The sequence below is a fragment of the Drosophila nasuta genome, chromosome 2L (assembly GCF_023558535.2).
Source record: "Drosophila nasuta strain 15112-1781.00 chromosome 2L, ASM2355853v1, whole genome shotgun sequence".
Lineage (NCBI taxonomy): Eukaryota > Metazoa > Arthropoda > Insecta > Diptera > Drosophilidae > Drosophila > Drosophila nasuta.
The window spans coordinates 1,772,154-1,787,136 of record NC_083455.1 but is presented as its reverse complement, the minus strand read 5'-3'; the positions used below and the strand labels follow the sequence as shown (position 1 = coordinate 1,787,136).

The following is a 14,983-nucleotide window of genomic DNA, read 5'->3' as shown; positions in this document are numbered from 1 at the left end:
TATGACCTTCGGTTTATGTTTGTATATTTTCTGAATATTCATTTGGTATATTTTTAGTATAATTTTGATTTTCTTTTCAGATAAATTCGAATAGAGGGACTACTCTCGAAGCAACCCTCGTGATATCTGAATATTATTCTACTATGTGTATTATTTGCATTGGCACATAGAAATGTATGTATGTATCGTTTGTTTGTGTGCATAATATGTGTATGTATATGAGTGTGTGTGCATAATTCTTGTTGGTTTGCTGCATGTGTTTGAGAGTGCAAATATTTGTGCGCATCAAAGCTTAAGAAGCCAAGATGTTTGATGCACCTGAAATGAACGAAAATATCCTTATCAGACCCAAGTGCAAATTTGTCTCTGAGGGGGGGGAAAAGAGATAGAGAGAGAGTCTATAACTCCTCTCTGTCTCAATTTCCTACCTCGTCTCGGTCTCTGTCACTGCTCCGACCGATTGAGTTGTTGACCGTTGTTTACAGTTGATGTCGTTGATTAAACAGACATAAAGCCAGTCGGCGTAACTGGCAAATAACGTGAGACATTCGCAATGTAAACATTTGACATTGTCAGTCCGTCTCTCTCATTCAGAGACTCTCTCTCTCTCTCTCCATGTTGGCATGTGACAAGCCCCCCATCCACGCCCATTTCAGTGTCCTGCGATTCAGAATTCAGTTAAAGCACGAAATGGATATGCTGAAATCAAAGACGTTGATTTCCGTTGGGATTGGAATTGTCGCTGAACTTAACCCATTTGGAATCCAAGTCCAATTGTCGGCTGCCAGTTGACCTTTCATATAAAGCAATGTCCAAGAGTCCATTAAGCACAATGTATGCATGTCTGTGTCTGCGTGTGTAGTTATCATATTCAATTACAGACTTTTCACCGTGCGACTTCCTTCAGAAATTAATGTGCGCTCTCTGATTTACATTAAATGTCGCCGCACCCAGCCAGCACTCATTCGGTGTATAATAATATGTTGATTCGCAACAACAATAACAACCACAACTACGACAACAACAACTGAAACTACGAGCACAACAAAAGGCCAACAGGGCAACAATTGCATTCATATCCGCAGGCGTAAAAGAATACAAAACGTTGTATAACATTCACATATTGTAAATATATCTGACCCGGGACTGCGGTCAAACCTGGAGGGGGGACCCTGGGTGCCGAACGGGATAGGCGGGGTAGAGGAGCAGTTGTTTACCGGATGCACATGAAATCGATCGTCACGCTGAAAATTGAGTACGAAACTTGAATTATTGTATAATGGCAACAACACTGATTGAGCTTCGTCTCCCAGCAGAGCGCATTTCAATTCGAGTCTCATAATTAATATGAATCCAACAACCTGCTCCCCTCTCATCATGTGCTTTACCATTTCATGACTCTGGCATAACCCCTTTGTGGTCAATTTGTTTAAATGCCACTTAACTTGCGAAGCCACAACTTGCCAAAATTCCCAGCGCTTCGTATGGCAACTTGCGGTCAAGAGAAGAAAACTTCAAGAGCCTCTCTCAGCTCCTCTCCCGCACCCCTGTTATTTGATATGCAGGACACTCAATAGGCGCTGACAGACTCCTCACTGGTTCACAGGAGCTGCGGAAGTATCACTTGTATTTACTCCAATTTCCCAGGACAATTATTGTCTTGAGAGAAAAAAAGCGAATTAAATTAGTGGAGTTAAATAATTAAATATAGAATCATAGAAACTGATTCAGGAGTTTATATTCGCAAACAATTCAGAGATACAGTAAGAAAACTTAAATTGTGAGAAATTTATTTGGTTTTCTTGTATTAGCATATCTAGTGACTATTCATATTAAGTTGATTTTGAATACTTTAAGTTAGCAATCGGATTATACATTGTCTTGTGCCAAGGAAAAATTCGAGTGATCTAAATTTCGTTCGATTCACTAAAGAAGTTCGTTCGCGTCTTTTTTATTGCTAAGACAAGTTGTTCGCTTCATTGGTTTTATTTTCTTCCCATCATTGTTTTCCATTCTATTTAGTTCATCATTCTCTCACAGACTTTCTTCCTTTGTGAAAATGAAATATGTTTTGCTGTATTTGGGATTATATTTTTACTATAGGTAATAGGTTGCTAATCAGTTTAATAAATGTGGTATTCGTAAGGAATGAAATAAATGTATAACAATAGTGCAAGAATAATCCACAAATCGAACTGTGAACTTATGCTTAAAAGTGAACAGCTCAACGAAAACAAACTAAAGAATTGAACAAGGTGTTGTTCGTTAGTTCGTGATTCCAATACTATTAAATGATTAAACGGTATTTTACATTCGTGCACTCTTCTTTAGTTTTGTTTCAGCGACACTGTAAAATAAATATTTTATTCAATTTAAATTTATAAATTTGCAATTTAACTGTATACTTATGTGATTGACCATTGACCATCGAGTACTGAGTACTGTCTCTTTCAGCTCACGATCATGTTAAGTTGTTGGTTAAGGGGCTTCAAAATGAGCACAGTAAAATGTACAAAAATATATTATGACGATCACCTGGTTGACACTTCTTGGGCATAAAATACATAACGCGAATGGCTTTTATATTATAATTTATGCCATCGGCCGAAATATGCACGTCTGAGAAGTATATATCTACATATGTACATATATTCTGACGATTGCTGCCATTTGCCAATTGTGGCTTCTGTCCCAGAAACCGTGAAATGGCCGAAAAGACAACATGGATAAGATCTACGAGCAAAACAATTCAGTTTTGACATTTATGACGAAATTTCAGAAATCAACTGTCATGTACGGCTGTCATATTGAATAATTTCGTTGGTTTTATGGGCTGAAATTCAGTGGAAGATCAGAGGGGATTGGGGATCGCACTTGTTACGCATAATATATAATTTCAGATGGTGCTTCAGCTCTGCTCCTGTTGTCCAGCAAGTGAACTCATTCTAATTATGGGGCCCAGCTGAGAGACCTGGAAACATTCGGACTTTGGGGGCTTGCGGCATGCGGCTCGCGGCATGTGTCTTTCGTTTTGCGACTGGCGACTTGCGACTTGGGCCTTTGGCCCAGCTGGGACTACGTGAGTGAAGCGTCGAAATTAAAATGCGTGCGAGGCATTTAAAATGCGAGTCAGGAAGACGAAAAATTTAATAATTTCGCTTTTTGCACAAACATCAGTAAGAGAAATAGAACCACGGAGAATGGCGTCGGATATTTGGGTAGGAAGAGAGAAAGGAGAGATAAGGGGCAGGTATGAGGCACTTTATGATTTTATTATTCGCAGTTTTAATGACAACGATGATGACCAATAAAGATATTAAAACGGCGTATGAAATGTGCCCCGAAATGATTTCATAAATGGCACTGCGCACGCCTCGACGGGAGCCGAGGCTGGGCTGGTGATGAAGTTGGGGACTGGGGTATGGGGATTGGAACTGGTAACGAGACAGTGGGCTTTCCCCTATATATGCTTCGCATACGAAATGCGACGACAAAACCACAACGCAAAACGCAACGCTTTGCGTTGATTCGAAATGAATATGTAGGAGCATTCATTTTGCTGCCCTTTCCATTTTGGACAATTTCGGACAAGTCTGGCGTCGTGTGGCGCTTGGTTTAACTTCAACGTCAATATCAACATCAAGTTGAGCTCCGACATCTGTAGCGTATTGGCTTTGACTTTGGCTTTGGTTGTAACAGCAACTGGTCTTGGGCAGGTAACGATAGCCAAAACCAGAGGATCATGTGTCTTCCACCTCCAAGCTCGTTCTCAACACCAGAACAGACCAGGCAACTCAAATAGCACTAGGAGATTCCAAGATCGTTAAGATCTGCTGCGTTGCTCGCACTCCGATCAGCCAAAGATCTGAAGAGCTCGCACTCTTTCTCCCCTTCTCAGATTTAGTCCCAGTCTCAGTCTCTCTCTCTTTCTTCGGCTCTCTCAATCCTCTCGCTCTCGCTTTATGTGTCTCCTTTTCATTCTGTAAGTCGATGCGCGGTGTGTGTTTTTACGAATCACGGATTCGATGTTTCGCATGAATACGTAATTAAATCTATAAATCGGCCAATTAAAATGCTTTGATATCGTGACAACATAACATTCGACATCGTCGATCGGATGATCCCCGTCTCCTTCGTCCCCCTTCCCATTCAAGGCCAGCTCTGCAACTTACCAGGCCCCCCATTGATCCGATCGGTCGCTTGGTTGGTTGTCGCTTTTGCAGGCACTGTTGGGATCGGGATCGGGATCAGTATTGGGATCGGGACTAAAAACCAAATAAAATGAAATTATTATACATTCGAGTACAGATCGATGCAGCCCTCGACGACAGCCACCAATATTGTTGCTGCCAACACAAAGACTACCTGCTTGTGGTATTTTCGCTGCTCTTAAGGATACTCTTGATCCGCCTATGTCGGGATCCAATTTCAGCGACTCCTCTCTGCATGTTGTCTTATTTATTATATACTTTTGCAACTTGTTGCCAACAATCTCTTGTTAAATATGTTATAAGCATTCTTTTAACGATTGTGACAGTTCAATGCCCAACATTTACTTAATTGGCCTGCTTTACAACGTATTGCAATTGGCTAATTTGCGAATATCCATTCTCCACCCAATTGAGATCGCATCTGCATGCGTAATTTAGTTAAGTTATTTCATTCATTAGAGTTATATTGTCCTTCTAGACAAGTTTTTTATCCATCTAAACTTGGGCTGACAATGTTTCTCTGATGTTCGAAATTAAGTCCAGATGAGGCTACGATATTAAAAAATAATTTGTATTGCACATTCCAAATATGTAGTTATACAACAATAAATTTAAAATATACCAAATATCGCAAAAATACTAATAATATATCGAAGGATATATTTGGTATATTAACACAGTACTATATTTAAAATATACTATAGAGTGTACACAATACAAAATATATACAAAATACCAGCCACAGCAACTATGTTAATAGTCTCTTGCATACAAAAGTATTGTATTTCTTGAATAACCAAATTTTCATGAATTATAAGGACTATAGTTATTATATGTACTAAAATTACGCCTGTAATTCAAACTTGATCTGCCTGCAAACATACCAAGTGCAGCCAAAAAACTATACCTCTATCTCTTATAGTTTCTGAGATCTTCATGCGTGTTCATACGTATTTACGGACATGGTTGACGCTGATCAAGAATATATATGTCCTTCTGTCTGTCACATACATTTCCTGCCGGCACAAAGTTATAATACGTGTACCCTTCTACCTATCAATTCTTAGTTTACCAATATATTCAAATTTATTAATTTTATCATCATTGTTTTTAAGCGCAGACTACAATTTTTAAATTTTTTTCTATTTGAAAAATTGTGCTTATTAGATTTTAACCTTTTTCTATTTTTCTCGTTTCTATTAATTTAAACTCACTTCCGTAAGTACTTGTTGAATGCACAAACTAATCGCAAATTTTTTTTTTCAATAAGTCAAAGGACTCAAAATTGCGTCTTTCCGTCGCCTCCTTTCGCTGCTGTGCTAAATGACAAAGTATCCAATTAAAAACGAGACAGCTCTTAGTCAATTCCCGGGTCTCTCATCCCCGTTCTCCCCGCAATGCTAATGTAGTCTCATAAAAGCTGCGACAATTAAGAGAAACGAGATCAGCGTAAACTGGACCTGTGCCTAGAGCTGCGGCCAAAACTGCAGCCACCCACACACAAAAATTAACTAAAGCGTCGATCTATAGCGATTAATCGCGACAAGTGAATGCGCCGCGGAGGGGGCAGTGTGGGAGTGAGGTGCTCAGATGCTCAAAGGTTGCAGTGGGTAAGCTGCGATGTTGCAGCCTAGAACAATTTTAATTTTTCGGGCCTGTAACTGGTGCCGAGTCTGTCTGTGAACATTACTGCGGCTTGTGGCGCCGTGGCGCAACACAGGGCAACCAATCGAAAACACATTTGTCGCTGGCCGAGCAGGAGAAATAACAACAAGGCGAAGAGGAGCAGAGACTGGTAGCGCAACAGAAACAGCAACAACAACTGAGATCAGCTCGTGGGCTGTTTCGGCGAATTCTCGGCATTATCCGAGACCCTGGTAGAGGCCAACCAGTCAGCCAATCGCCCAGATCGTGAGAGTATCATGCGCACTCGGGACTAAGACTCACGTTAAAGCTAAGGCTGAGACTCAGGCTGAAGCTGAAGCGAAAGCCCGAGCTCAGTGAGTCTCTGTTGTTGTTGTCTCGGTTGTGAAGCTGATGCGGTTGCAACTGCGTCCCGTTGCCTACTCACAGCATCATCGCATGTTGTTCTTATTGTCATCATTTTATAATTGTCGTTGTAAGTTGTTGCCGTTGTTGGCTCGAAGTTGTTGTGTCGTCGTGGTCGTTGCTATTTGCAATTGTTGTTGCCAGCCAAAGCCAAAGCCAATCGCAATGTCGACGACGACGACTGCCAGACGCCGTCCGAGTTGTTAGCTTCATTTGTCGCGGCCAGTCAGCCACAAGGATACACAGACTCAGACTGACTCAGTCTCAGTCTGAGTCGCTGCCTCATCCTCTGTCCAATGAGCGCGAATTCTTATGCGTTTCTACTATGCTGCCTGCCCTTTGCTCATCTACAGATCCACTCCAACTGGTCGGTTGTTGCTCTTGTTGCTGTTGTTGTTGCTGTTGCTGTTGCATTCTGTAGCCTGGCTCCTTTGGATTTAAGTGGGCAACTGCTACGAGTTATTTTTGTAACTTGTTGGAATTTTTGATTTTGTTCATGTTTGTCGCTTAAGAAATGTTCGCTTATGTTTTCCATAATTTAAATATGGTTGCAATTCTATACTGGTATTGGTCATGACTCCCATTAAGCTGGCCAAGAACGTGAGAAGGACGACATGCTATGTACTGTATACATATATGTATGTATGTACACAAAAGACAAGGAGTAGAAGTCGAGAACGAGAACGATAACGATAACGAGAGAGAAGTTTTTCCGAACGAGACATCGATGAGGGAAATGTTATCGGTTGAAGAATTCTAACGAGGAATTTTGATTTCGGGATATCTATAAAGCTCAATTTGCAATTAGAGAAAATCATTGTAAAATAGGCACAAATCAAAGTTAACCAGGCGACAACGACTGCAACATCGGCAGCGACAACTAAGCTGGCGACAACAGTCGGAGTTGCAGCAAGCAACAACAACTTTGGCTACTGTTTGGCAATCGATTTGATCCCAGCATGCGTGGCCAGGGCAAGGGCATGGTCTCGGTTGCTGTTGCTGTGGCTGCTTCTGTTACCGCTGCGGCAGTGTCGCGTAGACTCGGCCCCCGTCTCGGACACTTTGAAGTTGGCCAACGGCTGCTGTTGCTGCAGGTCAGCAGGTTGCTATTGCCGATGGCGGCGACAATTGTGGTTGTTGCTGTTGTTGTCAGCGCTACACAACTCGTGGAAATTCTTGAAATGCTCGACCACAGCTACAACGCAGCACTAGGACATGATCAACTATTACTACCAACCGCCAGCAATTGGTAGTAGCGATTGCCAATGGCAAGCGGGTTGAAAGGTTGCACAGCTTCTGTTACAACTTTTTAGCGAAGTAAATTAAAGAAGCAAAAAAAAGGTAGAGAAAAAAACTACAACATTGTGTTTCAAATCATGTTCGTTTGGACAGTCAACAAACAGTTTGGACAAACTGAGGATACGTCTATGAGATTGTCATTAGCAAGCCCGCTTTACCAACTATCGCCAGGCCGCTTTTCCCATTCCCATTCTCATTCCCATACCTACAGAACAATACCAATTGCACAAAAAGTTGCCAGACAAACGTAACAAAATACAAGCCGTGAATTTCATTCGAACAACATCGTCTACAAGGCAATCGAAGGCGACTCTGGCGACATTTCCGACACGGACTAAGACGCCCGAACAATAGTAACAATTTTTCGGAGCTGCATCAACAGGCGGCAGTAGGAAGCAAGCGATTCTGTTTTCCATTGCAGCAAAAAAGTTGCAACCCAGCATAAGAGAAAAGGCAGGGCGAGGTAAGTTTTTGCAGTTGCAGCTTATACACAATTATTGTCTGAACATGATCATCGGCCAACTATCGTTGTGTAACAGCGTCAACTGTTGTTGCAAAAATTCACGGAGTAATTTTTACTTCAATGTCAAAGCTCCTTACAAATGAATTCACAAATGTGAGCGTTGTTTAACATATTGCGGCATGAGAAAATATTGCTGCAGAATATTAAATACTGAGCGAAATATATTTATATTTATATATATTTATTCCCTAAACAAAATGCAAAGATTGCCTCTGTTAAGCTCATATTAGATCAATCACACTTTATCAATAATATATTTCTTGATGTCTGTCTATCCGTCAGTCCGTATAAGCAACTAGATCTAAAAAAGATAGAGCTTTACTTTTTTTGTTCAACAGCATTTGTAATGATTGGACGTATGTACATAGATCCAGATTGTTTTAAATTTTTCCACGCTCTTTTCCGCCTTAGTAAATCGAAAATATCGAATACCAAGCATAATTTTGAAGTTAAATTCGCAAACAAACGTATATATGATTTCTGAAAGTTTTGGATGCGATCAGATTTAAAGATAAAATAAATTATTTATGAAATACTTTTGAATGGCATAACACGCCTACTTCAAACGGGTATTAGTTTCTTTGCCTGACAATCTGGAATATTTTGTACTCTATGATATATTTTGAATGTTATTCTACATCGATATACCAAATCTAGCCTTTCGTGTATTTTATAATATTATTTTAGAATATTATTTTATTTAAAATGGGTAGCGGGTATCTCCTAATCATGCATATTCGACTGCAGCTTTTTTGTTCAGCTTCATACCATGTAAATTTTATTACTTTTATTTGAAAATTTTAATTTTAATTTAACTAAAAGTACAACATCATACAGCACTCTGAGCACACAAGAGCTGAGTTCTAGTATTCTCTTATCTCTCTTGGGCATTAAAAGTGAAAATTCATTTCAGCCTGGAAGCCATCTGGCGATAAACACAACTAAGTAAATTTTCCATAACGGTAAAAAATTAAGTACATACTAAAATGTAAAATACCTCGTAAACATAATTTAATTTCCAAATCAAATTATTTACCTGAAAAAATATAATTATTTTAGCATTCATACATCACTGAGTGCATAAAGTAACTAGAAGAAAACATAAAACATAAAACGCAGATTGTAAGATTTGCTTACTTAATTTTGTCACAGTCTAAGAAAAGATTGAACAAAAAAATAGAATAAATGTTATAATATTACTATTTTATTTTCAACTATATATTATATCCACTGGAAAAGTCTCAATACAAATTAATGTGTATATAAGATACGCATCGTTTAGATCTAACATAATTCCAGATTAAGCACATACCATCCTTTAGTCGATTGATCACAGAGGAATATGGAAATCCATTTTGTTGTTGACCCATCACTGCTGTCCAAGTCGACGTTTGCATAATTCACCTCTCTAAATACACGCACCATTCAGCGATTGGCAATAGTGTGGGCCCAACTACAACACTCACGTCTGTCGGTGATTCCAATACACACACATTCAGCAGGGCCAGGTATTAATCGTTCAAAATGGTTAAAACAAAACTGGCACGACGGCAATTATTCATTCATTCATAAAGAGATCAGCAATACGGCCAAAGCATAAACAAACAAATCCGTCGACCAACTGACAACAACAATTGATCTATGCCACACTCCCCGACATGCCCATATCTGCATACACTATAGAATGTTATATATCCATATCCATATGCATACTCCATGCTGGATGCTAAACAGCTGCCGCTTCAATCTGACGTCACAGAGTGAGCAGACATAGTATGAATGAAATATCCAATCCTAGTATTTGGTGGATCATAGAGTGAACTATGGGGAAGCCAGAGGTAGAGGCAGAGGCAGGGGAGGGGGATTGAGGCGAATGCGTGTGGCGGGTATCTGTAAGATCTCAAATTATTAACTGTAAAATTGTTTGTACTGTTGTGATAGAAACTCATTCAAGAAACTCATTCACAATCCCAGTCAACAGACGAAAAATCTATCCAAATTTTCATCTTCTGTTTTGAATAAACCTCTTGGTAAAAATCAAAGTATGCCAAAAAAAAAAGAAAAAACAAATATGTTAGAACGTGTGTTGAAGTTTTGTGGGTGTGAGTAAGCATCCGGCGTGTCAATAGCTACAGATACGAATACTGACACAGATATAGATACAGATACAGATACAGGTGGCTCCAGCAAAGCGCGTTTCCGGCGGCATTTTGCATGAAGCAACGTCACACAATTTAAATATTCATTAATTTTATATGAATCGAAATTCATGCGAAGCAAATCGAAGCAACCATTCTATAAATTTTACACTCAGCGCTACTGTAAATGTATCTGTATCTTTTTCTCTTGGCGGTAGCTGCAACTTTTGTTTTTTCGATTTGTTTTGCTTTTCAAATTAAGGTTGGCTTTCCTATTTATGTATATACGTGAATATATATATATGTGTCTGTGTATGAGTGTGTGTGTGTTTACATTTGAGATTCAATAAAATTATTGGGCGCGTCGCTATTCGAGCGTTAACAAATATTATTGTTCAATTTTGCTGTTATTGTGATTATAAATTTTCGTATGTGTTGCTTGTGTAAACAACGACAAAAACAGCAGCAACAACAACAGTAACAACGACAATGGCAACAATTTAAGGTGCAGCTTCTACTATATTATTGTGCAGGTGATTTAAATCAAGTTGTTGTTGGTGCTTTGCTTGATTTTCGATTTTAATATCGGAAATACTAAATTAAATATAAAAATCGAAAATAGCAGCAGCAATTCGATTGGTTTTCTTTGTGCCACCAATTGTTCAGCTTGGCTGGGGTATTGAGCAATCAGAATGATCACGCCCAAAAGTTCGGCATTTGTATCTTTATAGTAGTTAGATGCATACATATATATATATCGTACCTATGTATGTATGTATGTATGTGTGTAGAGAGAATAATCAAATACCAGCCATAAACAATAAGAAATAAATACAATTTGCATAACAATGAAATTAGATTTTAGGGAGGCCTTTTTTAAGTTCCAGCTGAATGCCTAAATGTTTTATGTTTTATGTCAAAATGACAAGATGTGAGTCGATTTAATATGCATTGTTTCGTATGCTTAATTTATTGGGTCAGCGTTACAAGCAGATGAAGAGTTCAAGCTGAACTACTTTATCCACATATTTAATTGGTGTTTCTTTCTACATACTACTCTAATACTAATTGTATTAAAATACTCGTATTCTCAATTCCTTGAATTCCAGTTTGAGCACATTCAATGTTAGTCATGACATTGCAAGACATTCGAATATACTCGAAGCCAATGCCAATTAAGCAACTTTGTGACTGATTCGTCCCTGTTTCTTAAACAATAATTTGCCATTTAGCGCGAAAGCCATCAAAGAGCGAACAGACCGAACAGAGCAAGCAATCACCCAGTGAAATCTCAAAAAAGTTCAAATAACTCGGGAACTGTAACAAATCATTGCCGTTGTCAACACCATAAATGCGATCGTTTATGAAACATAATTTGATCGGGTCAAATGCCTCGGTGTCAACACACCGACGAGAGATGTCCAGAGATAAATGAATGATGTGAGGTGCGAGGAGGCCGTGTAGGGGGAGGAGAGGGTTGGCAAGAATAAATGTGATAAACATAAAAAAGAAGAAAAAATATATAAAATGCGTGCGGCTTTGGCTTTTGGCTTTTGAAAGACCGCCCGAGAGTGGCCCGAAAAACTCAATTTAAAAATTGGCTTTCTTCACTTCGATGCCAATCTGCGAGGCCGTTGCTCGTTTAGTGCTCATTTGTGGCCAAAATGGCGAGGCGAGGCTGTAGTGGAAATTCTTGTTGTTGTTGCGGCTGCTGCTGCTGTTGTTGTTGTTGTTGGTGTTGCTGTTTTTGTTGTTGTTGCCTCCGTTATCGTGTCGAGTTGGTGTTGACGACGTCGACGACACATAAATTGCGATTAAAATGATTAATGCTCAACGCACGGCGCAATGTTAATTGCCACGACTTCAACCTCCAAACAGCCAGAGATCTCAACTTCAGCTAAAGCTTCAAATTGAGCTTAAGCTTGGAGCTGAGATCTTGGTCTATGGTCACTCTCTTTGTACAGCTTGTTGTTGCTACCGCTGCTGCTGCTGCTGTTGCTGCCTGCTATTTGCATAAATTTGTTTTGACGCTTGTAATGAGCTGTTTGTGGCATTTTCACTGCCCCTATCGAAAAACTTTTATCGGCCTCAAGTGTTGGCCCGGGCCAACAATAATTTCCATGTTCGTTTTTAATGTTGCTGCTTTTTTTGTTTAACATATTTGAAATTATTATAAACCCCAGCTCCAGCTGTCTCGGCTAATCGCCACTCGCACATCTTGCCCAACATCCAACTACAAACGGAAGTTGCCGCCGCACCGCTTACAGCGCTCCCCTGTCCCACAAGATGACCCTGTCTCTCATACATAGAAGTACAATTTTGGGACACTGCTGTTGATCTTATGAATGTGGAAATCGTTTGTTAATTGCTGTTACTCACCAAATGTATTCAGCACTCTTCTGTTCGAGTCTCGTGTCCACTCATCTATCTACCTATCTGGATTTATTGCAAATGATTTCCATAAAAGCGCTTGTATCTAAAGGAAGCTGCAGACCACAATCCTTTATTAAATGTTTATTAATCCCCCGTAAGTACTTCCTATGGAAATTGTTTTTACACTAAATGCACATTTTACGAGTTGGACTTGTGTAATAATAATTTTACTGCGATCTCAGGCTCACTAGGAGCTTGGCTTGGGCTGATTTACAGATTTATGGCCAACTAATTCGCTTTGCATGTCAATCGAACTAAGGAGCAGTTCAATGAAGGCCAAAGCTATAGCTGAGCCACACTCTTGATTTTCTAAAAACTTTTATTTTATATTAAAATTTAACGAGGTTGCCATAAATCTTCTTAAAAAAGCAGGCAATTCAAATTTCACAAGCGCTGGCAAAAACAAAACGTAGTAACGTTGCTTCTTCTGACTCTCCAGACTGAAGCTAGGTTGGAAGGAAGCAAGGAGGAAGGGAGGGAGGAATGACGTTGACGACGACACGTTTGCCACTGAAATTGATCCAGTTGCAGCAGTTTTGCAGCGGCTGCAAATGCCTCGCATCGCTCGCAACGTTTCGTTGCTGGAGCAAGGGGTCGACTGTCGACTGTGGCGACCAGGGGAGGCCATAATTCTTCTGCTAAAAAGCCAGAGAGCAGCGCTCAAGCAATGGCAAAAAGCGCTGAGCGATGGCCATGTCAGCAGCATGAGTCTGAGTCTGATTCCGATTTCGATTCCGAGTCGAAGCGAGAATCCGCCGACCAAGTGCGATTTAACCAAATGGGTAAACATGGCCCCAATGGCAACAAGGGGCAGCGGACAGCGGACTGAGGACAGCGGGCAACATGCAACCGGCAACCGACAACTGGCCGCGTGCGTCGACCTGACAATAGGCGAAATATCATCGAAAACCATAAAAAAACTGACAGCACAAAAAGAGGTGTTGACACATTGATTTATCTGGCATGCTACTGTGCGCAGCACAGATGAGAGCTCTGGCACTCTCGTTGCTTCTGCACTTTGTGGCAAGGATAAATGAACGAACGGACAGTGTGGCAGCATGAACTCTTTTTAGACGGATGGATTCATATGCGAATTTAGCCTGCCAGAGTATTCGGGAGGCAAGGCGGCAACAATATCATAACCATATTCGAGACAATGGGACGCGTTCAGAAGCAGATCGGCTGCATCTAACGCACAGTGTGGGAGAATGTCACGAAAACACTGAAAGAAATATTTTCGCAAATTTCAGAGAAATATAAATTTAGTTGATATCGGATAAAAAATTTAAAATTTATTCTAGAAATACCTTTGAATTTCTACTCCAATTTCATCTTAGTTGCTTTGGTTGACAATCTGGTATATTTTTTACTCTATATTTTAAATAAAGTACTATTCCGATATGCAAAATATAGCTTTGGGCATATTTCAGTATATTTTTGGTATAAAAAATTGGTATTTTTTGGAATATGGACTTATTGAAAATGGGTAGTGGGTCTCTGAAAGTTGAGTTTAACAAATACTTCTGTATGGCAAAAAAACGCCTATAGCAATCGGGTCCTAGTTGCTTTGGCTGACAATTTGGTATATTTTGTACTCTATGGTATACCCATATACTAAATTTAACCTACCGTATATTTTGATATATATTTTCATATTATAATTAATCTAATTATCTAAGAATAATGTAACTGTTATTATAAAACTTATTTTCATAACATTTAAAATATTAAATATACACTGTGTAATTGTTTATATTTTTTTAGTGCAATTATTTAATAAAATTAAATTAAAAAATTGTGAGTAGTCTTGCTAATCTCTAAAGTCTCTAAGTGCAAAAGAGTTATCCCTTGCTCTACTCTGTCTTATTCTCGCATCATCCTTATGTCGATCTTTGCTTGCGAGCAGTCGATCCATTTAAGCCACTTAACCGACACACACACACGCACACACAGAGCTGACTTCCGATGGGTCAGCGCGATATGTTTTCGGCTCAAAAACGTTACCAATTTAAAAATTCCAAATAAAATATAAATTGACCAAATTAATATTGGAATACATGAAACAATTCTGGGAGAAAAATGTTCACATTTTTCTCGTTCTTCTCGACGTTTTGTCCTCTTGAGGGGTTTTTTAGTTTGTTCGATTTTCTGTTTCGTTGTTATGCTCAATACCCAATAAACAGGCACTAAAGTGGTTATACAGTTTTATACAGTTTATGAAAGCTTCAAAATTTTTTTTCACTATTGAGTTATAATAAATATGTATAATTTAATAATTAAATTCATCTAGAATACCTTTGAATTGGTGTCGTTAGTGTCAAGATTCGTTA

General features: G+C 39.3%; 1 long non-coding RNA gene across 1 annotated transcript; it reads right to left on the bottom strand.

The window, feature by feature from the left end:
- Positions 1-8,242: 8,242 nt before the first annotated feature.
- On the bottom strand, positions 8,243-8,659 carry LOC132798638 (uncharacterized). The gene is made up of 2 exons (XR_009633957.1): positions 8,447-8,659; positions 8,243-8,383 (listed from the first exon to the last, which is right to left on the bottom strand). It is a non-coding gene; the product is annotated as an uncharacterized LOC132798638 (long non-coding RNA).
- Positions 8,660-14,983: the final 6,324 nt, after the last annotated feature.